Source organism: Neomonachus schauinslandi, chromosome 16 (genome assembly GCF_002201575.2).
Source record: "Neomonachus schauinslandi chromosome 16, ASM220157v2, whole genome shotgun sequence".
NCBI lineage: Eukaryota > Metazoa > Chordata > Mammalia > Carnivora > Phocidae > Neomonachus > Neomonachus schauinslandi.
Window position 1 is genome coordinate 8,790,706 of NC_058418.1, and position 26,369 is coordinate 8,817,074.

The window sequence follows — 26,369 nt, forward strand, 5'->3', positions numbered from 1 at the left end:
TTTACCCAAGAGAAAGAACATTTATGGACGAAATCTTTATGGGAGCCCAAGAGACGTGAAAATTTATGTTCAGACCAAACCCTGGATTTGACTGTTCATAGCAGCATTATTCATAATAGCCAAAAGGTGGAGACAAGTCAGGCGTCCACCCACTGAAGAATGGATAAATAAGGTATGCTATAGCCACACAATAGAATAGTCTTCAGCCGGGACGCCTGGGTGGCTCAGTCGTTAAGCGTCTGCCTTTGGCTCAGGTCATGATCCCAGGGTCCTGGGATTGAGCCCCGCATCGGGCTCCCTGCTCCACGAGAAGCCTGCTGCACTCCCTCTCCCACTCCCTCTGCTTGTGTTCCTTCTCTCTGTCAAATAAATAAAATATTAAAAAAAAAAAAAGGAATAGTCTTCAGCCATTAAAAAGGAATGGAGCATCGAACTGTGCTATGATGTGGCTGAACCTGGAAAACACTACGTCAAGTGAAAAAAAGCTAGTCCCAAAAGACCATGCACGGTAGGATTCCATTTATATGAGATTTCCAGAACAGACAAATCTGGACGGACAGAAAGTAGATTAGCAGTTGACTAGGGTTCAGGGGAGCGGGATTTGGGGGTTGATAGCTAAAGGGGACGGGGCTTCTTTCTGAGGTGATGAAAGTGTTCCAAAATCAGTCGTGATAGTTGCACGTCTCTATGAAAATACTAAAAATCATCGAATTGTACGCTGTAAATAGGTGAATTCCATTAGGACGTGAATTCTATCTCAAAGTGGTTATAAAATAAATAAATGAAATTTACCTTGCAGTTGCAAATGGGGGAAAAACCTGCACATGGCTATCTGTACTGGGTTTTTGTTTTTATGCATTTATTTGAGAGAGAGAGCATGAGCGGGGGTGGGGGCAGAGGCAGAGGGAGAAGCAGACTCCCCGCTGAGTAGGGAGCCCAACGTGGGACTTGATCCCAGGACCCAGACATCATGACCTGAGCCAAAGACAGGTGCTTAACTGACTGAGCCACCCAGGCGCCCCCAAAAGGATAAATTTTAGTGTATGCGAATTATACCTCAATAATTTGACTTTTAAAAATGCTCCTGAAAGGGGCGCCTGGGTGGCTCAGTCGGTTAAGCGACTGCCTTCGGCTCAGGTCATGATCCTGGAGTCCCGGGATCGAGTCCCGCATCGGGCTCCCTGCTCGGCGGGGAGCCTGCTTCTCCCTCTGACCCTCTCCTCTCTCATGCTGTTTCTCTCTCGCTCGCTCTCCAATAAATAAATAAATAAAATCTTAAAAAAAAAAGGTGCTCCTGAAGCCCAAATGTTGGCCAACTGATGAATGGACACCCAACCATGCATCCATACAATGCAATGTTATTCAGCCATAGAGAAGAAAGAAATCCGGACATGCGCTACTACATGAGTGAACCTTGAAAACATGCTGAGTGAGGGAAGCCAGACACAGAAGACCACATAGTGTAGGATCCCATAGATAAGAAATGTCCAGAATAGGCAGGTGCACAGAGATGGAAAGCAGATTAGTGGTTGTCAGGGGCTGGAGGGGAGGAAGGAATAGGAGTCACTGCTCAGCGCGTAAGGGGTTTCCTTTTGGGGGGCGATGGAAATGTTCTGGAGCTAGGTGGTGATAGTGGTTGCACAATCTAGTGCATATACGGAAAACGACTGAATTGCGCACTTTAAAAAGGTGAATTTTGGGGCATGTGAATATACCTCAATTTTTATTTTTATTTAAAAAAATTTTTTTACCTCAATTTTTAAAAGAAAAAAAAAAAGAGGGGCACCCGCCCAGCTGGCTCAGTCGGGACAGCATGTGATTCTTGATCTCGGGGTTGTGAGTTCAAGCCCCATGTTGGGTGTAGAGATTACTCAAAAATAAAATCTTTAAAAAAAGGAAAGAAAAGGGACGCCTGGGTGGCTCAGTCGGTTAAGCGTCTGCCTTCAGCTCAGGTCATGATCCCAGGGTCCTGGGATCGAGTCCCGCATCGGGCTCCCTGCTCCGTGGGGAGCCTGCTTCTCCCTCTGCCTCTGCCTCTCTCTATCTCTCATGAATAAATAAATAAAATCTTTAAAAAAAAAAAAGAAAGAAAGAAAAAAAAGAGAAGAAAGGCTTCTGAGTGGTCACATCAGAGAAGAGCAGAGACTTGGCCACTGGATTTGGTAAAGTGGGGTCAGTGGAGAACAGAGCAGGGCCGGTGGAGGGGTGAGGGTAAAGTCCATTCCATGGACCCATCAGAAGTGGTTTCTGGAGAGCCTGTGAAAGAGGAACAGGGCGCAAGCCCCTAGAAACTCCTTGAAGGAAGTGTTGTTATAAAAAGAGAACAGTGCAGTAGCTGGAGGGGGATGTGAGATCAGGGAGATGGGGATTGTTTTTAAAATGGACAGGTGCCTGGGTGGCTCAGTTGGCGAAACGTCCGACTCTTGATCTCAGGTTCGTGAGTTCAAGCCCCGAATTGGCTGGGTATGGAGCCCACTTTATATATTTTTAAAGGTTTTATTTATTTATTTGACAGAGAGAGAGAGCACAAGCAGGGGAGCGGGAAAGGGAGAAGCAGGCTCCCCACTGAGCAGGGAGCCCAAAGCAGGACTCTTATCTCACGACCCTGAGACCATGACCTGCATGGAAACCAAGAATCAGCTGCTTAACCAACTGAGCCACCCAGGCGCCCCTCTGTGGGCCTTTCCTAAAGCAGCCCCAGGAAAACTAAAACATGTGGGGAAACAAAACCACAAGAAAAGACAAGGTCATTTTGAGGAGGAGTACGGAAGGGCTTGCTTAACCAGAAATCAAGACCATCATCATTCAGCCTTCGCCCACTAAGAGACCATGGTATCTGTAGAAGATTAGACAAGCAGATAAACAGAAAAGAACAGACAGCCCAGGACCAACCCATACATTCATGGAGATTTCATATGAGACAGAAGCTGCCTTTCAGATCATGGGGGAAGGATGTGGGTTATCCACATGGGGATATCTAGAAAAAGATAAGACTGCATTGAAAGTAAAACCTCTGGATATCAAAGGCCCTATAAGCAAAATGAAAAGATGAGCCACAAGCTGTGAGAAGGTATTTGCAACACAGGTAACTGACAGAGGGATTCATGTCCACAATATATAAAGAACTCTTACTGATCAATAAGAATGAGACAGCTGAATGAAAACAATGGGCAGAAGAGGGAGGGGAAAATGGCTCCAGAAGTCCTGGAAGACGGGAAAAGGACGCAGGTTATGCACATGGGGTGGGAGATCTCTACCTCACACTATACACGGAACATCTGAGATGTAGCCTCTCTGTAGTTATCAGCCATGTGAGCGAAGACAGGCCTGGCGGAAGGGTGTGGGAGCTTCATTAACCTGGTTGAGAGTGAGGTCAAGGTAAAGAGGGGAGAAATTCTTTCTGACCTGAGGGAGAGGTTGGCCCAGCCCAGAGGGAAAATGTGAGGTGGAAGACAAGCCTGGCTCCGTGCCCAACACCTGCCTGAGTCTTGTCAAGTTTAGCCAGGGTGGGTCAGCCTTGCCTTTCCTTCCCCGCGATGCCTGCACTTGGCCGACAACATCCTCTCTGATTGACATCACACAGGCCAGCCGCTTCCGGCGTACAACTAGATGCTAAGTCTTCTAGTAGCCTGCTTCCTTGAGCAGCATAGAAACCACCATCCTTCCAGGCATGCAAGCTGGAAACTTTGAAGGGATTCATGACTCATCTCTGCTTCTCAACATCCCACATCCCAGCCAGCAGGAAATCCTGTTGGTTTGACCTTCTGAATGTATCCAAAGTCTGACCCCCACAGCTACCACCCTCGTCCCAGCACTATCATCTCCCCTCCTTAGCTGTTGCAAGCACCTTCTTGCTGCTGCCACCCTAGTCCCCAACAGAAAGTGCCTCATGTGGCAGCAGAATCCATTCACAGTAACTGCACGATGTCTTTTCCCTCTTTGGATGCCTCCTGTGGATTCACGACACCCCTGTCCCCTCTCTTCCCTCACCCGCCCCCCCTGCTCACTCTGTTCCATGCACACTGGCCTTTTTGCTGTTCCTTGACCTGGTGAGGCACAGTCCTGCCTCAGGGACTTTGCACCTGTCCCGCCTGCCTGGGACAACTTTCCCCCAGATATTTGTGTGGCTCATTCTCTCACCTCTCTCAGGTCTCTGCTCAAGATGTCACCTCTTCAGTCGGGGCCTTCCTGACCTCACCATAGAAAATAGTTATCCTTGGGGCACCTGGCTGGCTCAGTCAGAGCACATGACTCTTGATCTCGAGGTTGTGAGTTCAAGCCCACACTGGGCATGGAGCCTACTTAAAAAAAACGATAGTTATCCTTCTCTTCATATACCATATCACCATCTGTCTCATAACCTGTTTTATTTCTTGATTTCTTTCCAGTGCATTTATTTATCACCAGTTGACACATTGTGTGTGTGTGTGTGTGTGTGTGTATCGCCTCATTACTAGAGTGTCAGCTTCATAGGGCAAGGAGAGCTGCCTCGGTCGCCGCTGTATTCCCATGTCTAAAGAGTAGTTGCTCAATAATTACACATAGTAGATGCTCAAGAAATAGTCCACGAATGAACAAATGAATCCTCTCCACAGCTCTAAAAGGTAGGGACTCTGACTCTCCCATTTTACAGATGAGGAGACTGAGGCACCGAGAGGCACCATCACCTCTGCAAGACCATCCAGCTCCCGTCTATTGAGTTCTTGCTGCCAGGCAGGCTCTGCACTCAGCACTGGACGTGCAGGTTCTCCAACAGGATCCGGATTGTCCGCGGGGCAGGTGAGGGCCATGAGACTCCCAAAGGTGAAGTCACTTAGCTGGGGCGCACAGCCAGGAAGTGGCAGATCTGGGATCAAAGCCTGTCTGGGGTCAGGGCCATCCTTTTACCTTCAGCTGCCGAGTCGGTGTGAGAGTCTGAGCCAAAAGACTGAACATCCTCATTCCATTCGTCGTTGCTTGTTTCTCCTTATCAAGTTATCAGCTAGCCTTGTACCCTCATGCCCCACCCAGGGTGCACACCTACATTTATTTTGAAGCAAATCCCAGGGGTCACATCCTGTAGCCGCACGTCCCTTGGTATCCTGGCAGCCTTAGAATCGCCAGATCACACATGAATTTTTAATTCACACGTTAAAAATCATAAAATCACAGACTCGTCGACCTCTGGAGGGGACTCCGTGACCTCCTTGGTGCTACCTCTCTGTGGGATTTCTTAGAGTCGTGACCAACAGTGAGGCCACTGAAGCCAAATGGCCCTGGTTTCGAATTCAGCTTCCCCACACTCCCCCCCCCCCCAGCTGTGCAGCCTCCAGAGAGGGTCTCAGTTTACTCATCTGTCAAATGGGGGAGACGACAACAGTCCCTACTTCAGAAAGCTGTTGGGAGGTTTGCATGATTTAATACGTGTCAGGCACTTAGAACGGATCCATCAACAGATGAACAGATAAGCGAAATGTGGTCCAGCCTCCCAGTGGAATATTCTTCAGCCATAAGAAGGAATGGAGCAGTGATCCATGCTATAGCATGGCCGAGACTTGAAAACGTTTCGCCGAGTGAAAGAAGCCAGGCATGGAAGCCACATAGTGTATGACTGCATTTGTATGAAATCTCCAGAAGAAGCAAATCTATAAAGACAGAGAGTAGAGTAGCAGTTGCCAGGGCCCGGGAAGGATGGAGAGATTGGGGCGTGATGGCTAAAAGGTGTGGGGTTTCTTTTAGAATGATTTCATCACCCCCCAAATTGATGATGGTGATGGTTGCACACTGTATATATTAAAAACCACTGAGCAGTACACTTTTATCTCAAAAGTTACGTGTCATGTGATTGCATTTATGTAATGTGACAAAATTCTAGAAATGTAGAACAGATCAGTGGTCAGTAGGGGCTCAGAAGGGGGTGAGAGCAGAGAAAATGGAGTGGCTGCACCAGGGTGGGGGGTCACCCTTGTGATGAAATGTTCTGTATCTTGACTCTGTTGGTGTTGGTGTCCTGGTTGTGATACTGGACCTTCGATCCTCGTTACTTGTGGATTTCATGTTTGTGGATGCAAATATGGAAAGCCCCCCAAAGTAGATACTGGTGAGCCTTTCTGGGTTATTCCCAGACATGTACAAAGCAACAAAAACTTGAGTCACCTGACGCACACATTCCCAGCTGAGGTTGAACAGGGCAACGCTCTGCCTTCTCCTTGCAGCTCCCATGCTGTAAACAAGTGTCCTTTTCACGGTCTACTTAATGCCACATTTTTCACATTTTTGTGCTTTTTGTTGGTGATTTTGCTGTTTAAAATATCCCCCAAACCCAGGGTTGAAGTGCTGTCCAGAGTCCCTAGGCGCAAGAAGGCTGGGATGTGCCATAACGGAGAAAATAGGTAAGATTTTTACATGCATGAGATGAGCTTGGTTCAGGCTAGAGTTCTAGAGCTGCTGGCCTGAGTTCAATGTGAGGGAATCAACAACGGATATTATGTAAGGTGTTTCTAAACAGAAACACACATGAAGCAAAGTTACATATTAATGGTTTCATCACCACGTTGTAACCAAAAGCTGTCAGAACCTAACCCTGTACTTCCCTCCCACCACCCCAGGAGCGGTGGTTCAGTATTCGATAACTCAGCATTTGCGGCGACTTTGTAGAACATCACTGAGCCAATGAAGAGAATCGGCTGTACTATAGTTTTGTAACATGTTCCCACTGGAGGAAACTGGGTGAAAGGCACACAGGAGCTTTCTGTATTATTTCTTAACACTGCAATGTGCATCTATAATTATCTCAGGATAAAAAGTTTAGTTAAAAACAAATAGAGTGGGGAGCCTTGGTGGCTGAGTTGGTTAAGCGTCTGCCTTCCGCTCAGGTCATGATCCCAGGGTGCTGGGATCGAGCCCCGCATCGGGCTCCCTGCCCCGCAGGAAGCCTGCTTCTCCTTCTCCCACTCCCCCTGCTTGTGTTCCCTCTCTCTCTGTGTCCCTCTCTGTCGAATAAATAAACAAAATCTTAAAAAAGAAAGAAAGAAAGAAAGAAAGCTTTCTAAATGAGTGAGCCTGGTTCCATATGAAATTATGAGGTAGCCTGTAACTCTTTGGGTGCAAGCTCAGGAAAAATGATCCAAATGATTTCTAATGGCACATTACCAAAAAATATCACAGCACAAAAATATCAGTATTTTGGTGATAAAAAAATAACACTCTGTCCTGTACTACTGGAAACAGCTTTTGTTACCGCTAGACCACACACATACCCATATACCCTGATTTTGGAGACTTCTTTATTTTTTTTCAACAAGGAGTTCCTGAGGACTTGTCATGGCCCTACCCTGTGCTGGGCAGTGCTGGGGACACAGAAGTGACCAAGATACTTCCAGCCCTGCCCTTATGGGGGCCCACGATCCAGGGGTGGAGATAGACCCATCGCTGGATAGAGATGACCCAGACTGGGGCAGGACAGGGGGAGGGGATCCCAGGAGGCTAGGGGATCCCAGAGTGGGCGTTGGACCTGGCCTGAAGGGAGAAATCAGAGAGGGCTTCCTGGCGGAGAGGATCTAAGCTAAGCAGGATGAATAAACACAAGCCAAAAGGAAGAGGGGGTAAGGCAGGAGCTCCAGGAGAGGAATGCAAATGTGCAAAGGCCAGGAAGAAAAGGGCAAGTGATGCTACCCTGGGGAAATGACAATATTTCTGTGGCTAGAGTATTATGGAAACAATAATAGCAAAGACTTTAAAAAAAGCATCCAAGTTGCGCGCCTCCTAAGCACTTCGTTCTAGCTAGCTCATTTGCTCCTCACCATCACCCTAGGATGCAACCTTCCAGTGGCATCACCCTATGAGGAGGGCCTGATTTATAGGAGACACAGGGAAGGGCAAATGACTCCGCCAAGGTCACACCACTGTAAGCAGTGGATCTGTTAGGTAGAAGGAGCTAGACAGGACCAGTGGAAGGAATGCCCGGAGGCAGAGTCCCACGTCCTTGAAGGGGACTGATAAGAGACAGGAGCTGGAGGCCAGGACCGTGATAAAGAAGCTACACATTATAAGGCTCAACATCCTGACCTTGTGCCTTCCAGGACCTTGCGGCTGACAGACCGGGAGCTACAGGTGCAGAACGTGCTCTCTCCACTTCCTCTGTTGCCCCAGGGTAACCCCTAGACTCATTATAATACATTTACATTGCGACACAGCCCCGCCCCATGGAGCAAGGCTGCCGGGACTGTTCCCGGACCCACTTCGGACGGTCAAAAACTCCCCCTCCCAGCCTGTGGGAGGAGTTTCCCAAAGGATTGGCAGCAGCTTCGGTTAGAGACCAACCCCCTCTACGTCCCGGCTCCTCCCAGCCCAGAGACCCGATAATATCCAGTCTCAAAGCAACCTAGGGGCGGGATCCACCTGGCGGCACGTGCCCGCCCTCCCGCCTTGAGAGTGTACTTTCGCTTTAATAAACTGCTTTGTGCTGGCTCCTTTCCTTCTGGCTGTCTTTATTCTGAGCGCAGATCCCCCACGTAAATGTTCTTCTGGGGAATCCAAGGACCGAGACCTCCCTTCACACAGCGCAGACTTTCACCTGTCACAGATGGCATCATACCCAGGCGGCCTGACTTTTGAGTCTGGCCGCATGAGCTTTGTCCCAAGGTACTGGGGAGCTATAGAAAGTTTTTTCCTCTAAATAAACTTTTATGGAGGTACGTATTAGTTATCTGCTGCTGTATCACAAATTACCCCCAAATTTAGCAATTTAAAACACCACCAACAGAATTTTCTTAAGTGGCTCCACGCTGGTCGTGGAGCCCAATGCGGGGCTTGAACTCAAGACCCTGAGATCAAGACCTGAGCTGAGATCAAGACTCCGAAGCTTAACCGACTAAAGTACCCAGGTGGCCCTAAAACAATAAACGTTTAACTCACGTAATTTCTGGGGGTAAGGAATCCAGGAGCAACCTAGCCGGGCAGTTGCGTCTTAGGGTCGGTCATGTGGCTGGGACCATCATTTGAAGACTCCGCTGGGTCTGGAGTGTCTGCTTCCAAGTTCACTCAGGTGATTAGGGGTAGGAGGCCTACGTTCCTCAGTGGCTGTTGGCTGGACCTCTGGCCCTCCCCTGAGGGGAGAACCCAAACCTAAGCCTCAAGGTATAGACATGGAAACCCAAGGACAACCAATCAGCCAGCTCTCTGACTGGTGTGTGATCACTTAGTGTGGGGTCCCTACATAGCTTCAGGATGGAGCTGGTCACCAGAAAGAGGGAGTGATTAGAGGGTTGGAACTTTCAGCCCCAGTCCGCATCTCTGGGGAGTGTGTGTGAGCATGTGTGAGTGTGAGAGTGAGTGTGTGTTGGGGTGAAACTGCTGGAGACTAAAGCTCTGTAAAGGGGGCGCCCGGGTGGTTCAGTCGTTGGGCATCTGCCTTTGGCTCAGGTCATGATCCCAGGATCCTGGGATCGAACCCCGCATCGGGCTCCCTGCTCCGCGGGAAGCCTGCTTCTCCCTCTCCCACTCCCCTTGCTTGTGTTCCTGCTCTCACTATCTCTCTCTCTGTCAAATAAAGAAATAAAATTAAAAAAAAAAAAAAGCTCTGTAAGAACAGTTTTTCTTGGGGCACCTGGGTGGCTCAGTCGTTAAGCGTCTGCCTTCGGCTCGGGTCATGATCCCAGGGTCCTGGAATTGAGCCCCGCATCGGGCTCCCTGCTCCGCGGGAAGCCTGCTTCTCCCTCTCCCGCTCCCCCTGCTTGTGTTCCCTCTCTCGCTGTGTCTCTCTCTGTCAAATAAATAAATAAAATCTTTAAAAAAAAAAAAAAAGAACAGTTTTTCTTCCCCCAGTTTACTTTCCCATTTTTTTTCTTTTTTTAAAGATTTTATTTTTAAGTAATCTCTACACCCCCGTTGGGGCTCAAACTCAGGAAACCGAGATCAAGAGTAGCACCCTCCAAGGACTGAGCCAGGCAGGCGCCCCATTTCCCATTTTAATTTAAGCGAATTTTACATCAGGTAGTTTTCCCTTTTTATTTTTTTTATTATTATTTTTTAAGTAGGCTCTACGCCCAACATGAGGCTTGAACTCATGACCTCGAGATCCAGTCGCATGCTCCGCGGACTGAGCCGGCCAGGCGCTCCAGCTTTCCCTTTTTAATCACAATTAACATACTTGAAAATTTTATACTGAGGATTTGGAAAAAGAAAGCCGACAGTAATCTCATGACTAAAATTATGAATTCATTTTCATTGTCTAGGAGAAATGGGTAATTTCAATATTAGTGGAGCATTGTATGGAGTTTAAAATAGCAACAAAGTAGGAGTGGGGGCTGGCTCAGTCAGTGGAGCACCTGACTCTTGACCTTGGGGTTGTGAGTTCGAGCTCCACATTGGATGTAGAGATTACTTTAAAAAAAAAAAAAAAAACTCTAAAAAAAGTAGTAATGAAGTTTTCTGTGGTTTTGGTTATTTTTAGCTGAAATTTTAATTGTTCCTTCTTTATGGATCTGTAGGCGCATCTTCTGAAAGATTTCTATTTCTTTTGCAACATGGCCGAAGGCTGCACTTGAAGGTTAATTTAAGTTTTGGAGGCTTCTCTTTCCCAAGGGGCAAGGCGGTTTTGCCAATCACTTTATTTCCCAGTGACGATATGGGGCTCGATCCCAGGACACTGGGATCATGACCTGAGCTGCAGGCAGACGCTTACCTGACTGAGCCACCCAGGTGCCCCTCTATAAAAAAAATTCTTACATGACAAGATTTGATAGGCGTCTGGGTTGGTTAAACCCATCCACCTTCTGGGATGGTGCTTTATTCCAGTTCCACAGGGGCAGAAGATTTCTGTGCTCGGGATCCTTCCAGAACTTACCCTATGTACCTCTTCATCTGACAGTTCATCTGGATCCTTTATAAGGTTTTTTAAAAGTAATCATTGCACCCAATGTGGGGCTTGAACCCACAACCCTGAGATCAAGAGTTGCATGGGGGCGCCTAGGTGGCTCAGTCATTAAGCTTCTGCCTTCGGCTCAGGTCATGATCCCAGGGTCCTGGAATTGAGCCCCGCATCGGGCTCCCTGCTCCGCGGAAAGCCTGCTTCTCCCTCTCCCGCTCCCCCTGCTTGTGTTCCCTCTCTCGCTGTGTCTCTCTCTGTCAAATAAATAAATAAAATCTTAAAAAAAAAAAAAGAGTTGCATGTTCCACGTTGGGTGTAGACATACATTACTTAACTAAATAAAACTTTAAAATAAGTAAATAGGGGCACCTGGGTGGCTCAGTCGGTTAAGCATCTGCCTTCGGCTCGGGTCATGATCCCAGGGTCCTGGGATCGAGCCCCGCATCGGGCTCCCTGCTCAGCCGGAAGCCTGCTTCTTCCTCTCCCACTCCCCCTGCTTGTGTTCCCTCTCATGCTCTCTCTCTCTCCCTGTCAATTAAATAAATAAATAAAATCTTAAAAAAATATTCTATATATTTGTATGTATTACTATAATATAGTTTTCCCATATATAATATTCCTATGTCTGTTCTTATAAGTACAATACTCCTATGTATTTTTTTTAAAGATTTTATTTATTTGTCAGAGAGAGAGAGCACAAGCAGGGGAAGCGGCAGGCAAAGGGAGAAGTAGGCTCCCCTCTGAGCAAGGAGCCCAATGGGGGACTCGATCCCAGGACCCTGGGATCATGACCCGAGCCGAAGGCAGATGCTTAACCGACTGAGCCACCCAGGTGCCCCCAAGTATATAGAATATCATATGTCAAATATATGAATATTTTATGTAAATACCATGTATAGAAAATATAGGAAGACTAAAGTTATAGAAATATACACAGAGGAATATTGCATACATGAATATAGGAAGATATATTTGAATACAGATATATGTATATAAAGTTTGGCAGTTAAGAGCACAACATGGTTGGGGTGCCTGGGTGGCTCAGTCGGTTTGGCGTCTGCCTTCGGCTCAGGTCATGGTCCCAGGGTCCTGCGACCTAGCCCCACATTGGGGTCCCTGCTCGGTGGGGAGTCTGCTTCTCCCTCTCCCTCTGCCTCTTCCCCCAGCTTGTGCTTTCTCTCGCTCACTCTCTCTCTCAAATAAATAAATAAATAAAATCTTTAAAAAAAAAAAAAGAGCACAACATGGCTTCTGGAGCCAGATGGCCTGGCTTCCAATCCCAGCTCTGCCACTTAATATCCTGTGGCTTTGGGCAAATGCCTGAACTACTCTGTGACTCAGTTTTCCCGTCTGTAAAATGGGGATAATAACAGTCCCACATCATTGATTTGTTGTGAGGATTACATGCTTCCAAGAGTGCCTGGCATGTAGCTTAATAAACCAGTATAGGGGTGCCTGACTGGCTCAGTTGGTGGAATGGGTGACTCTTGATCTCGGGGTTGTAGGTTCGAGCCTCACATTGGGTGTAGAGATTACTTAAAATAAAATCTTAAAAAATAAATAAATCAGGGGCGCCTGGGTGGCTCAGTTGGTTAAGCCTCTGACACTTGGTTTCAGCTCAGGTCGTGATCTTGGGGTCATGATCTCCAGGTCATGAGATCGAGCCCCCCAGCGGGCTCTATGCTCACTGTGGAGTCTGCTGGAGATTCTCTCTCCCTCTCCCTCCCTTCTCCCCCACCCCTTGGGTGCACACGCATGTGCTCTCCCTCCCTCTCTCTCTCTCAGATAAATACATAAATAAAATCTTAAAAAAGAAAAGAGTTCACAAAGTAGGTGAGTCATCATTTTTTCAACGCAAAGATAGCTTTTCGTCTTTGATTCCCAGCTTCTTGCTTCTCCAGTCCTGCAGTGAGAACCTATCCATCCATGCCTTTAGCTTACTCTGGAGACTTGATTTCTATGGGATGCATTCCCAGCAATAGGGTTGCTGAGTCAAGGGCAAAGATGCATTTCTTTTAATGGACGTAGATTATAGATTGTGATAGATGCTGCCAGATTCGCTTTCAAAAAGGCTGTAACAGTTCTCATTGCCCTCAGTGATAGATGAACGTGCCCTTTCCTATAGACCCCACCCAGCAGCAGGTGTATGCCCCTCTGAAATTTGTACCATTTAGGGGGTATAAAGGAAAGTCTCCATGTGGAGGAGACTTTTCATATCTTTTCATATATGTATTAGCTGGTTCATTTTACTGCTCTGCAAATTATCTATTCAAACCCTTTGTCCATGTTTCTTTTGGAGTGTTTGCCTTACTGGTTTACAGAAGCTCATTACATACGTTAAACCTTTACATGTTGCCTGCATTGCAAGCAATCTCTACCCATTTGTCATCTGTCTATAGGCCTTGTTTATGTTTTGTTGTTTCCTTGCCACACAAATGTTTTGGTTTTAATGTGGTCAAATATGTCTGTCTTTTCTTTTAATTTCTGGCTTTCCCATCTTAAAAAGTACCCCCCCCCTCTTGATAGTTGGAACCTGTATTTTCTTTTATGGTGTTACTGTTGCATTTTTTTTTAAAGATTTTATTTATTTATTTGTCAGAGATAGAGAGAGCACAAGCAGGGGGAGGGTCAGAGGGAGAAGCAGGCTTCCCGCTGAGCAAGTAGCCCAACTCGGGACTTGATCCCAGGACCCTGGGACCATGACTTGAGCCAAAGGCAGATACCCAACCAACTGAGCCACCCAGGTGTCCCAACTGTTGCATTTTTTACATTTACATCATTGATCTTTCTGGAACCAATCTTTTTTAAAAAATATTTATTTATTTATTTTAGAGAGAGAGAGAGAGAGAGCATGAGTGGGAGGGACAGAGGGAGAGGGAGAGAGACACTCGAGCAGATTCTGTGCTGAGTGCAGAGCCAGACATGGGGCTCGATCCCAGGACCCTGGGATCATGACCTGAGCCGAAGGCAGTCGCCCAACAACAGAGCCACCCAGGCACCCCCATTCCTCCCTTTAATAATGACCATTCTCAGATACCTCTCTGTCTATAGGAACTTCAGAATCGTCTGGTCAAATTCCAACATGAAATCCCACTAGAAATAGATCGAACCATAACTAATGAGTTTGGCTAAGCAACTTTACCTTTTTGAGCCTTGGCTTGCCCATCTGTAAAACAGGGTCTAAGTGATGTGAGCAATTTCATGAGCCCATGCACCGAATGCTTTTAGTGCAGTGCGGGGCACATCATCAGCCCTGGATAAATAACAGCCACTAGTCACAGTAAGAGTTCAATAACTATAATCCTTCTTGTGGTTGTGATTTTGTGTCCTCCCTTCTGCCTTCATGGCCTCTCCCCCGTCCCCTCAGCTGTCACAATGATTCCTGTTAAAACCTAGGTTGACCATGTCTCCTCTCTGCTCAAAACCATGCCATGGCTCCTGTCTCACTCCAAGCAAAGGCTAAAGTCTGACAAGGCTCCGCAGGATCTGTCACCCTGCCTAACATCCCCATTTCACTGGTCGTTACTGCTGCCCTCACTCATTCTGCGAGGTGGCTTCTTGAAACACAGTCCTGCTTCTGAGCTTTCACTCAGGCTCTTCCCAAGCGAGTGACTCTTGATCTTGGGGTTATAGGTTCGAGCCTCATGTTGGGTGTAGAGATTACTTAAAAATAAAATCTTAAAAAGAAAAATCCAAACTATTCCCCTTCCTACCTACTCCCAGCACTTCCTAATTGGCTCCCCTGTTTGTCACCAGCTGATGTTCTAGACTTGCACTGTCAAATATGACAGCCAAGTGGCTAGTGAACACTTGAAATGTGCCAAATCCGGGGAACCTGGGTGGCTCAGTTGCTTAAGCGTCTGCCTTCGGCTCAGGTCATGATCCCGGGGTCCTGGGATCGAGTCCCACATCGGGCTCTCTGCTCAACGGGGAGCCTGCTTCTCCCTCTGCCTACCACTCCCACCTGCTTACACACTCTCTCTGTCAAATAAATAAAATCTTAAAAAAAAAAGAAAGAAATGCCAAATCCAACTTTAGATGTGCTGTAAGTACCAAATACACATTGGACTGTGAAGACATGATATGAAAAAAGTAGAATTCAAAATATCGCCATAATTTTTATGTTGAATACATGTTGAATGATAATATTTTGGATGTATGGGTGTCTTAGTTCCTTACTGCTGCTATAACAAATTCCCACCAGCTCAGTGGCTCAATAGAAGACAAATTTGTTATCCTACAATTCCGGAGGTCTGAAATGAGTCTTATAGGGCTAAAATCCTCTAAATCCTTATAGGACTAAAATCAAGCCACCTTCCTTCTGGACGCTCTAGGGATGAATCTGTTCCCTTGCTTTTTCCAGCTTCTGGAAGCTGCCCACAATCCTTGGTTCTTGACCTCCTTTGCCTCACTCCAACCTCTGCTGACGTCATCAGATCTCCCTCTTTCTCTGTTTCTCCTGCCTTCCCTTTTCCCTTATTAGGACCCATGGTTACAGTAGAACCCCCACCCCCAGATGATCCAGGATAATCTTCCCATCTCGAGCTTAGTGTAGCCACATCTGTAGACTCTTTTGCTATGTAAGTTAACACATTCACAGGTCCAGAGAACTAAGAGGTGGGCATCTTTGGGGGGCTATTATCCGCCTACCTGAATTACCTTAGTAATAAAATATATTATGAAAGTTAATTTTGCCTATTTCTTTTTATTTATTTATTTTTAATGTGGCTACTAGAAAAGTAAAAATGACCTATGGGTCTCCCATTCTGTTGCTGTTGGACAGCACTGGTCTATATGTTCTGTGAGTCTATTCGTTATCTGCTCCCTCCTACTACTAGAATGTCTGCTCCAAGAAGCCTGGGATCTATTTTATTTACCACTATGTCCCTGATGCTAGCGCAGTTCCTCGCACGTAGTGGGCTCTCAATAAATATTTGTTGAGGGAGCAGATATTATGAATGCTTTTCCTGATGACCTCAGGCACCCCTACTTCCACTCCACCCCTCCCATGTCTTCCTCCTCCTCTTCCAAGATCAAGGATTCAAGGTAGAGGCCAGATTGGGCAGGGTAGGAGAGGTTTGGAACAATCCTGGAAGGCTTCCTAGAGGAGGGAGCAAGGCTGGTAAGAGAAGGGATCCCAGGCCAGTAAAGGTCTTACAGATGATGACACTCTCCCTCCAGAATGTGAGCCTGGCTGTTTCCATGGAGATGGATTCAGGTCCCACCCCCTGGGCCAAAGCGATGGCGATATGGTTGCCATGACGACGACAGGCTCTCCTCAGGATGGCAAGGTCTGTTCCAGCCAGATGCCCTTTGGGTGGAATTAGAGTAATGTGGAATAAAAATAGCAGCTCAGGAAAGGGCTAAGCTCTCTATGTCGAAGCTCACAAATCACACTGTGACACCTGCTGGGCTGGCTGGTTGCAATCAATAGCAGACCCCCAGCTCCCTGGCCCTTAGTCCTCTGGCTTCTGTCGATCTTCCTGTCCTAACTCTTGGGCATTTATTTTTTTTTTTTTAAGATTTTTATCTATTTAATAAATAAAAAGAGCGAGCGAGAGAGAGAGAGCAAGCAAGAGCACGAGCAGGGGGAGAGGTAGAGGGAGAGGGAGAAGCAGACTCCTCACTGAGCAGGGAGCCCGATGCGGGGCTCGATCCTAGGACCCTGGGATCATGACCTGAGCCAGGGGCAGACACCCAACTGACTGAGCCACCCAGGCGCCCCTTGGGCATCTCAAAATGCACAGAGATGGCTGTTCCAATGTGCTGGCCCCTCAGTGCCTTGACCTCTTCTCCTCCAAAGACCTTGCCCTCCGCCCACCCTTCATCCCTCCCTCTGTCCTGTGGCCAGAGCAGACACCTGTCACTTGACAACCACACACTTCCTCCACCATTTCAACTTCTAGCAGCCACACCAGCAACCCCATTTGGACCTTTCCAACTCGCTTCATCTGGTGTCCCAACTCCTTTAGTCTCAGCAAGACCTCCATTCCATTAATCCGACTGCTTTGCATGGACTCAGCCCCCTCACAACCACTCAGCCCTCACCCAGCTTAGAGCCTGTGTCCCCTGCCCTCAACTCCCTTACTCCCTCTCATTCATTGGTCTTATGGGGAAGACACCCAGCTCTCTGCCTACTGTCGCCTGCAACTGCTCTGCTGAGCGGCTGGAGAAGAATCTGGAACCATGGCACCAGGTCTCACGTTAACTTCAGCACCTTGGACCTCAAGGTTTTACTAACGTTGTCTGGCAATTGGTTGTCTGAGCCCTAGTCCCTTTGCTCTTCCAAAACTCCTAAATATATATTTTTTAATTGTGGTAAAAGATACGTAACATAGGGGCACCCGGCTGGCTCAGTCTGTAGAGCATGCAACTCTTGATCACTCCAAAGTCGTGAGTTCAAGCCCCACGTTGGGCGTAGAACTTACTCCCTCCCAAAAAAATGCATAACATAAAATTTATCATTTTAAGCATTGAAAAGTGTTAAATTCAGAGTCATTAAGCACCTTCACCATGTTGTGCAACCATCCCCACTATCTTTCAGTCTCTACCGATTTGTCTGTTCTGGATAGCTCATATACATGGAACCCTATAATGTTTACCCTCTTGTGTCTCGATTCTTTCACTCAGCATAATGTTTTCAAGGTTCATCCCTGTCGTAGAATGTGTCAGAATTTCATTTCATTTTTTTCCTCCATTGAGGTATTTTACTTGTATGTATGTATTCCCTTCCTAGGAAAAGACCGCCAGGACCTTCCCTCTTGCGTGTTTTTGTCCTACTTCCTTTTGGTCCATGACACCAGCTGCGGTTGTCAATGCAATGAAACCAAACTAATGGGATGGGTTTGTAAGCTTCACAGCAATTTCCCCAGCTCCGTGATCATCAGTGATTTCAGTGTAATCAGGCTTCATCATCTCAATTAGAAGCTGGAAAATGACTTTGGAGCATGGCCTAATAGGAACTTGGCAGGTGCCTCTCTTGTTGGCATTGTTAATGTTCTTGAGCCCTTGAGAGCGTCGGCCAGGACATTCACACCAGCTTTACGGAGGCATAGAAGGATGGAGGCTGAAAAATGTTCCATTGCGTGGATATACCACATTTGGTTTATCTATTCATTTGTGGATGGACTCGAGTTGTTTCCTAGACAACTCAAACTCCTACATCTCCTCCCTTCTTGCCCACTCTCAGTGGGGACTTCCCTTCCTATGTCACTGAGAGAGGAGAACCCACCAGAAGAAAACTTCCCCAGACTCCTACTACCCATCTACATCTTTCCTCCTATTCCTTAGTACACCAGTTATCTGCTACTGCTGCATAACAAACAACCCCCAAACTTAATGTTAAACACCCCTGTATTATATTCATGGATTCTGTAGGTCAGGCATTTGAACAAGGCACAGCAAAGGACAGCTTGTCTCTGCTCCCTGATGTCTGGGGCCTCAACTGGCAAGAATTGCAGAATGGGGTGGGGGGCGGGGGATGACTCCAGGCTGGGAGCTGGAATCAGCTGGAGGAGTCTTCACTCCTGTGCCGGCAGTTGGCGCTGGCTGGGACCTCAGCTGAGCTGACAGCCAGAGTACCTTCATGGGACCTCTCTGGGTGGGCTACTTGACCTTCCTCAGTGCATGTGGCTGGGTTCCAAGAGCGAGTGCCCTAAAAGCAGGTGGGAGGTGCCTGGCACTTGACAATGAGCCTTGGAAGCCTCACCTCCTCTGTGTTTCGTTGGTTCACGCAGCCGCAAGGTTTTGCCCAGGTTCAAGGGGGAGGGAACGTACCCTCGCACAAAACACACTCAGTGGGAGGAATGTCAAGGTCACACTGTGAGAGCATGTGGGATGGGAGAGATTGTTGTGACTGTCTTTGGAAAACACACCTTCCTTAGTAATGACGAACTACGCTCTTGAGCCTGGGGACCCTTCCTGTCTTGCCTCAGTATGAACAACATTCCAGCTGTTCTCCTCTCTCTCCTCTGTTTCTCCTCTGAAATCTAGGAATCCAGATCATCCCCACCAGCACACAAAAGGGCTGTTTGATCTTCTCTGACCTTTCTATAAAAAATACTGAGTCACCAGCCCACTCTGTTGTTTATGGTTATATCCTCAGTCCTTAGAACAGTGCCTGGCTGATGGTAGGTGCCTAGTGAATATTTTTTTAGCAAATATTTTGAGTGAAACTGGTAGTGATAATTGCCTCCAGGAAGGGGAACTGGGTGGGCAGCAGATATACATTGTTTAAAAATGGGAGCTGCCTGCACCCAAGGTGAGAGGGGCTTTTCTCCACCCTTTTATTTATTTATTTTTATTTTTTTTATTTTTTAAAGATTTTATTTATTTATTTGACAGACAGATAGAGAGAGAACACAAGTAGGCAGAGGGAGAGGGAGAAGCAGGCTCCCCGCAGAGCAGGGAGCCCGATGTGGGACTCGATCCCAGGACTCTGGGATCATGACCTGAGCCGAAGGCAGCCGCTTAACCGACTGAGCCACCCAGGCGCCCTCTCCACCCTTTTAAAATTGTAAAATAGAGGGGCGCCTGGGTGGCTCCTTCGGTTAAGTGTCGGACTCTTGATTTCGGCTACTATCTCAGGGTCGTGAGATCGAGCCCCTTGTCAGGCTCTGCGCTCAGCATGGGGAGTCTGCTTGAGATTCTCTCCCTCTGCCCTTCGCCACTCTCAAATAAATAAATAAATCTTTAAAAATAAAATAAAATTGTAAAATACAAATACTTACTTTTCCCTATAGCCCTTTTGAGTCTTCTGAATTATGCACTCTGACTACATCTTACCCATTTAAATTAATACATTATAGTATTTTTAAAGATTGGCCACCCAGGGGTGGCTCAGTCAGTTAGGTATCTGCCTTTGGCTTGGATCGTGATCCTAGGGTCCTGGGATCGAGCCCCGCATCAGGCTTTCTGCTCATCAGAGAGTCTGCTTCTCTCTCTCCCTCTGATCCTCCACGCTGCTCATGCTCTCTCTCTCTCAAATAAATAAATAAAATCTTTAAAAAAAATAAATAAAATAAAACAAAAAAATAAAGATTAGCCCAGGGGCGCCTGGGTGGCTCAGTCGGTTAAGCGTCCGCCTTTGGCTCAGGTCTTGATCCCAGGGTCCTGGGATCGAGTCCCACATCAGGCTCCCTGCTCTTCGAGGAGCCTGCTTCTCCCTCTGCCTCTCTCTCTCTCATTAATAAATAAATAAAATCTTAAAAAAAAAATAGGGTGCCTGGGTGGCTCAGTTGGTTAAGCGACTGCCTTCGGCTCAGGTCATGATCCTGGAGTCCCAGGATCGAGTCCCGCATCAGGCTCCCTGCTCAGCAGGGAGTCTGCTTCTCTCTCTGAACCTCCCTCCTCTCATGCTCTCTATCTCATTCTCTCTCTCAAATAAAAAAAAAAATCTTAAAAAAAAAAAAAATATTAGCCCAGCATCTGGCACAAAATGAATCAGCAACTGAAAGTCATGTGTTGTCATGATGAGGGGGGGGCTCGCCCTGCCCATCCACCCTCCACCCTCCTCCCCTGAACACCGCCGCCTGGAACTTCTGTCTCCTCTGAGCCTCCCCACGCTGGCCCAGCCAAAGCCCAGCCCTAGGGTTGTTTGATCTGACCACTTCAGAAACTTCACCTCGGGCATGCAGCCCATGAGAGGCGACTGGAGCTGGGAGTCCTCCCCAGAGGAGCCTTTGAGGATGGGATGAAAGAAATTAGCCGGATGAGGAGCTCAGGAATGTAGGGCTGGGTCAGGAAGAGGCAAGGCTGACGGGAGCCAGAGAAACAGAGAAGGCGAGCCTCCTAGGGCATTTACCAAGTACATTCTGTGTACCCAGGCATGTGCTGGACAGTGTTGGGGATACGGTGGTGACCGGCCCTGGCCTCACAGGGCATTGTGGGAGACAGGCCAGTGACTAGAGAGTGACAACCCTAGAGTGCACAGGGTTGGGGGTGTGGGACGGGCACCTGATGCAGTCAAGGAGGGCTTCCCGGAGGAGGGGATACCAAGCTCCTTACAGAGTCTATGACAAGCATGGAGACCTATGTTTTTGGCTGTGTCTGATGCCACTTTTCCTCATTCCCTTAAATCCTTAAATCCAGCTGCGCTGGCCTTCTTTCTGATTCTTGAACTCTCAGAGCTCATTTCCAAGCCTCTGAGCCATTGTACTTGCTGTTCCTTCTCACTTCCTCACCTGAGGGCTCCTTCTCAGTCAGACTGTAGACCAGTTCTTGCAGCATCTAACTCTTTTTAAAAGTCCCCTGTTTGTACTTTCTGTTGTCTCCTTTATTTTCTGTCTTGCCAGCTAGGATGTGGCCTCTTTTCAGTTCCTGCTCCCTAATCCCTGGCACCCGCCCCCCTTGTCCCCCCCCCCACAAAAAGTTGATGGCTGTCAAATGTTTGTTATGTGAAGGAAGGAAGCCATTGTCTCCCAGATAAACCTCAGTCTGGTGAAGAGGTGGGGGGGGGTGGGGGGGGAATGGAGTTCCAGGCAGAAGGAACAGCATGGGCAAAGAGCAGAGGGAACAGCCTGAGCAGAGAGGGAGCTGGTGTTTCAGAGGCCCTGGGGGAGGTTGTGTGTGGCTGGAAGAAAGAGGGAGGAGGGAGGAAAGTTAGAGAGAGGGAGGACTAGGGGGGAGCAGGAAGGGAGGTGAGTCTGCTCCTACCCTTCTAGATGGGGTATGAGGGATCCAGAGCTTTGATCCACTGAACAGTTGGAGGTGGCGGAATCATATCAGGATCCTTTTGTGTAGGGGCAGAGGTGGCCAAAAGTGCCTTTTTGGGAGACCCCGTGGGTGGCTTGCAGAGGCCAGGCCAGAGGGCAGGGTCTGAGGGATAGGCCTTGCCTCCCAGAGCCTCTAAGGGCTTCGTGCAGAACATTCCATGGCGGGACCTTCTGGAACAGGCTATGAGGGCTTGGCAGCCCTGGCCAGTCCCCACTCCCGGGTCACTGCCCCAGCCTCATCCCAGCCCAGGCTCACCCTCCTCCAGTCGCTGCTCCCCACAGCAGCCTGGGGCAGTACTTTTAATAGAACACTTGAAAAAAAAATGTTAATAGGTAATTAAAGGCACAAGGCAGAGATTTCTAAAAGTACAGGAGGGGACTCAGTGAATGCCTTCCCTTCTCCCTTCCCCCTCGGGGCCCCTCCAGGGAGGCACTGGGGCCGGGCCTCCAGTCTCTTGGGTTTTCTCCAGAGATAGTCTATCATATGTAAGTGCAGATGGCGAAGTGCTATTCAGGTTATTCACATGATTTTTTTTTTTTTTTTTCAAATTTAAGAGTATAGTCGGGGACGCCTGGCCGGCTCAGCCGGTAGAGTGTGCAACTCTTGATCTCAGGGTTGTGAGTTCAAGCCCCACACTGGGTGTAGAACCTACTTTAGGAAAAAAAAGAGTATATTCTTTTTTTTTTTTAAGATTTTGTTTATTTATTTGACAGAGAGAGACACAGCGAGAGAGGCAACACAAGCGGGGGAGTGGGAGAGGGAGAAGGAGGCTTCCAGCTGAGCAGGGAGCCCGATGACCTGAGCTGAAGGCAGACGCTTAACGACTGAGCCACCCAGGCGCCCCAAGAGTATATTCTTTTATTTAACACATGTTTATTGAGCACCTACTGTATGCCGGGCACCGTTCTGGGCACTGGGGGATACAGCAGCAAAGAAAATAGACAAAATTCTCTGTCCTCGTGCAGCTGACATTCTAGTGGGGGGAGACAGACAGTGGATAAATAAAATAAGTACATTTTGACATTATATAGCAGGTCAGATGGCACAGTATGTGCTTTTGATAAAACATAAAGCAGGCAAAGGAGGCGGAATATTGGGGAAGCAGGTTTCTTTTTTTTTACAAAATGGTCAGAGAAGGCCCCAGTGAAAGGGGATGTTTGAGCAAAGGTCCAAAGGAGGTAAGGAAGTGAGTCACATGGTCATCTGGCAGCATGGGTGCAAACAGCAGAGGGAACAGCAAGTGCAAAGGCCCTGAGGTAGGAGCAAGTCTGAAGTGTTCCAGATCCAGGAAGGAGCAGCGAAGCTGAAGAGGAGTGGTTGAGGAGAGCGGGGCCGAGACATGAGCTCTCAGAGACTTGTCCGCAAGTTGGCTTTTGCTTTCTCCTCTGGGAGATGTCTCAGTGGTGTGCTGGGGCCGACTTGTAACAGTTTGTGAGAGCCGATTGCTAAATTTTGGGGAATTTTGCAAGCCAGTTGGTTACACGCAGCCATTACTGAAAATTAAATTATACACATTTACGGTGAAATAAATGACATTAGACACAAAGACAATAAGTAGTCAACACTTATCACTTCCTAATTATTATACTACATTTTGCTGCTATCTCTGTTCCAGGGTTCCTTAACACCTGTCGTGTCCGCATGGTAGGAACGCTACCTAATGGTGGGCTAGTGTGCATTTTTCTCTGAATTCTGCATTCAACAATGTCACAACTCAACAGTATCAACTGGTAGCTTACAATGTGCAGTGGTGGGGGTAGTTACCCCATAGACACTGGCAAATCAGGGCCGTTTCTTCCCCCAAAGAGCTGGTGGTTAAATATTTACCAGCACACCATTGTAATGCATAGAGATCTGGCTCTTTTTTTTTTTTTTCCCCCTGTAAAGCTGGGTAGTGTTCTGTTGCAAGGATGCGCTGTAAGAGACTTTGCTGTCTTCTTCCTGATGGGCGCTTTGCTGGTTTCCAGTGTTAGCTAGTGCAAACAACACCAGTGATTTCTTGCGTGTATGACTACAGCCATGTACTAAATCCCCCAAAGAAGAACTTCTGTGTTCTTTGAACAAAGCAAAAGGTGTGGGAGTTCTAACGTTAATGATCGTTGCCTAATGCCTCCCCATTTTCACACCCACTAGCAGATGGGTCAGAGTGCAAAGCCTTCTTCTAAAGACACTTGGGGGCGCCTGGGTGGCTCAGTCGGTGGGGCGTCTGCCTTCAGCTGCAGTCATGGTCCCGGGGTCCTGGGATCGAGCCCCGCATCGGGCTCCCTGCTCAGCGGGGAGTCGGCATCTCCCTCTCCCTCTGCCTGCAGTTCCCCCTGCTTGTGCTCACTCTCTGTCAAATAAATAAATAAAATCTTTTTTTTTTTAAGATTTTATTTATTTATTTGACAGAGAGAGACACAGCGAGAGAGGGAGCACAAGCAGGGGGAGTGGGAGAGGGAGAAGCAGGCTTCCCGCGGAGCAGGGAGCCCGATGTGGGGCTCGATCCCAGGACCCTGGGACCATGACCTGAGCCGAAGGCAGACGCTTAACGACTGAGCCACCCAGGCGCCCCTAAATAAATAAAATCTTAAAAAATAAATAAATAAATAAGGACTGTGAACTTGGCTGTGTCACTTTGCCGCTTAAACTTTGATGCCCCCCCCACCCCCCACGCTGATACTCCCAAGGCCCAAGTCCTTCATAGTCAGGTGGTCCCTTTGTCTGGCGACTGGAAGTTTGCATCATAACCCCACCGTGACCCCTCAAAAAACTGCACATGCCAGCCACCTTGATAACCTGCTGTCTGTCCCCTGAAATGGGCCATGTTCCCACCCACTCTCCTTTGCTCCTGCCTTCCCCTCCTACAGGAGCTTACTCCCAGAGCCTGATCACCAGACTAACCCCCACTGGATCCATTGGGCTCCTTTTCTATTTCAGGTGACTGAAATCCTTACTGTAACTGTCTCCAGCAACATCGGACTGATGAGCTCATCGGTGTGAAAAATCGTCCAGTTGGCTGGCTTCAGGCAGAGCTGGCTCCAGGAGCTTGACCGACGCCATGAGGCCAGTCTGGGCCTGTCAGTTCTGTTCTCTTTCATGCTGGCACCCTTTGGCAGACTCGGCATTTAGAAATCCTCCCTGCATCCTCCCATGGTCATGGGAGGCAAAGAGCTGGAGGGGGAGGTCAGGTTCCAGGTGGAGGAACAGCAGGCTGTGGTGTGTGCCGGGACCGGCGCTAGAACCCGGAACGGGGCCTGGTGAACAACCCAAGAGCTACGTGTCACTCCGCAGGCCTAACTCCAAAGAGAGGACAAGTCCTTGCCCACTTGCTAAATTCCTCAGCTGAGAGGCAGAGTGGGAAGAGCTTTGGCTCTGGAGGCAGAAAATCTGCCTTTTTATACGGGCACTGATCCCAATCCTGAGGGCTCCACCTGTGATTGACTCACCTCCCAAAGGCCCCACCTCCTAATAGCACCACCTGGGGGGGGGGGTAGGTTTCAACATATAAATTTTGCGTGTGTTGCGGGGGGACACAGACAGTCAGACAATGGAAATCCCATAGTGTAGGATTCCATTGATATGAACTGTCCAGAAGAGGCAAATCCTTAGAGACAGAAAGCAGATTAGTGGTGGCCGGCCCCTGGGGGAGGGGATGGAGAGTCACACCTTTAACGGGCACGGGGTTTTTTTCCTTTGTTGGAGGGCGGGGGAGTGATGAAAATGTTCTGGAACTAGATGGAGGTGGTGGTCGCACGACATTGTACAAAATGCTACTGCTTTAAGATGCTTTAAAATGAGTCATTTTCATGTCATGTCAATTTCACCTCACACAATTTTTTAAAAATTCACTTTGGGGGGCCCCTGGGGGGGGCTCAGTCAATTGAGCGTCTGCCTTCGGCTCAGGTCATGATCCCGGGGTCCTGGTGATGGGGTTTTGGAATATAGGGGAGGTTCAGTGGGGTGAAGTCCGGAGCCAAAGACCAAGAAAGAATTCTTGAGACGTCTTTGGTGCAAAATGGTGGTTTTATTAAAGCACGGGGACAGGACTCCGGGGCAGAAAGAGCGGTAGCACCGGGGTCAGGAGGAGTGGCTGATTATATACTTGGAGTTGGGGGAAAGCAAGGAAAAGGGAGGTTTCTTTTTTTTTTTTAAGATTTTATTTATTTGACAGAGACACAGAGAGAGAGGGAACACAGCAGGGGGAGTGGGAGAGGGAGAAGGAGGCTTCCCGCTGAGCAGGGAGCCCGACGTGGGGCTCCATCCCAGGACCCTGGGATCATGACCTGAGCCGAAAGCAGACGCTCAACGACTGAGCCACCCAGGCGCCCCAAGAAAAGGGAGGTTTCAAAAGGACTTTCATATGCTAAAGAGGACCTACAAGATACTGGAGGCCTTGCCAATGCCATTGTCAAGTTAAGGTTGTTTTCCCCTTTAAACAAGGCATTAACATTAAGACAGTTGGGTGCTTCCTGGAGGAAGGTCACACATATCCCACCCAGGAGTTGGGGGGGAGGGGAGGTTGCAGGGTGTCCGCTTATGCTTTGTCCTCAGCTAGCCTTTTGCTCCCTCATCACTGTGATCAAGCCCCCCGAGAGCCCTGCATTGGGCTCCCTGCTCAGCAGGACGCCTGCTTCTCCCTCTCCCTCTGCCTGCTCCTCCCCCTGCTTGTGCTCTCGTGCTCTCTCAGTCAAATTAATAAATACAATCTTAAAAAAAAAAAATAAGGGGCGCCTGGGTGGCTCAGTCGTTAAGCATCTGCCTTCGGCTCGGGTCATGATCCCAGGGTCGTGGGATCGAGCCCCGCATCAGGCTCCCTGCTCTGCGG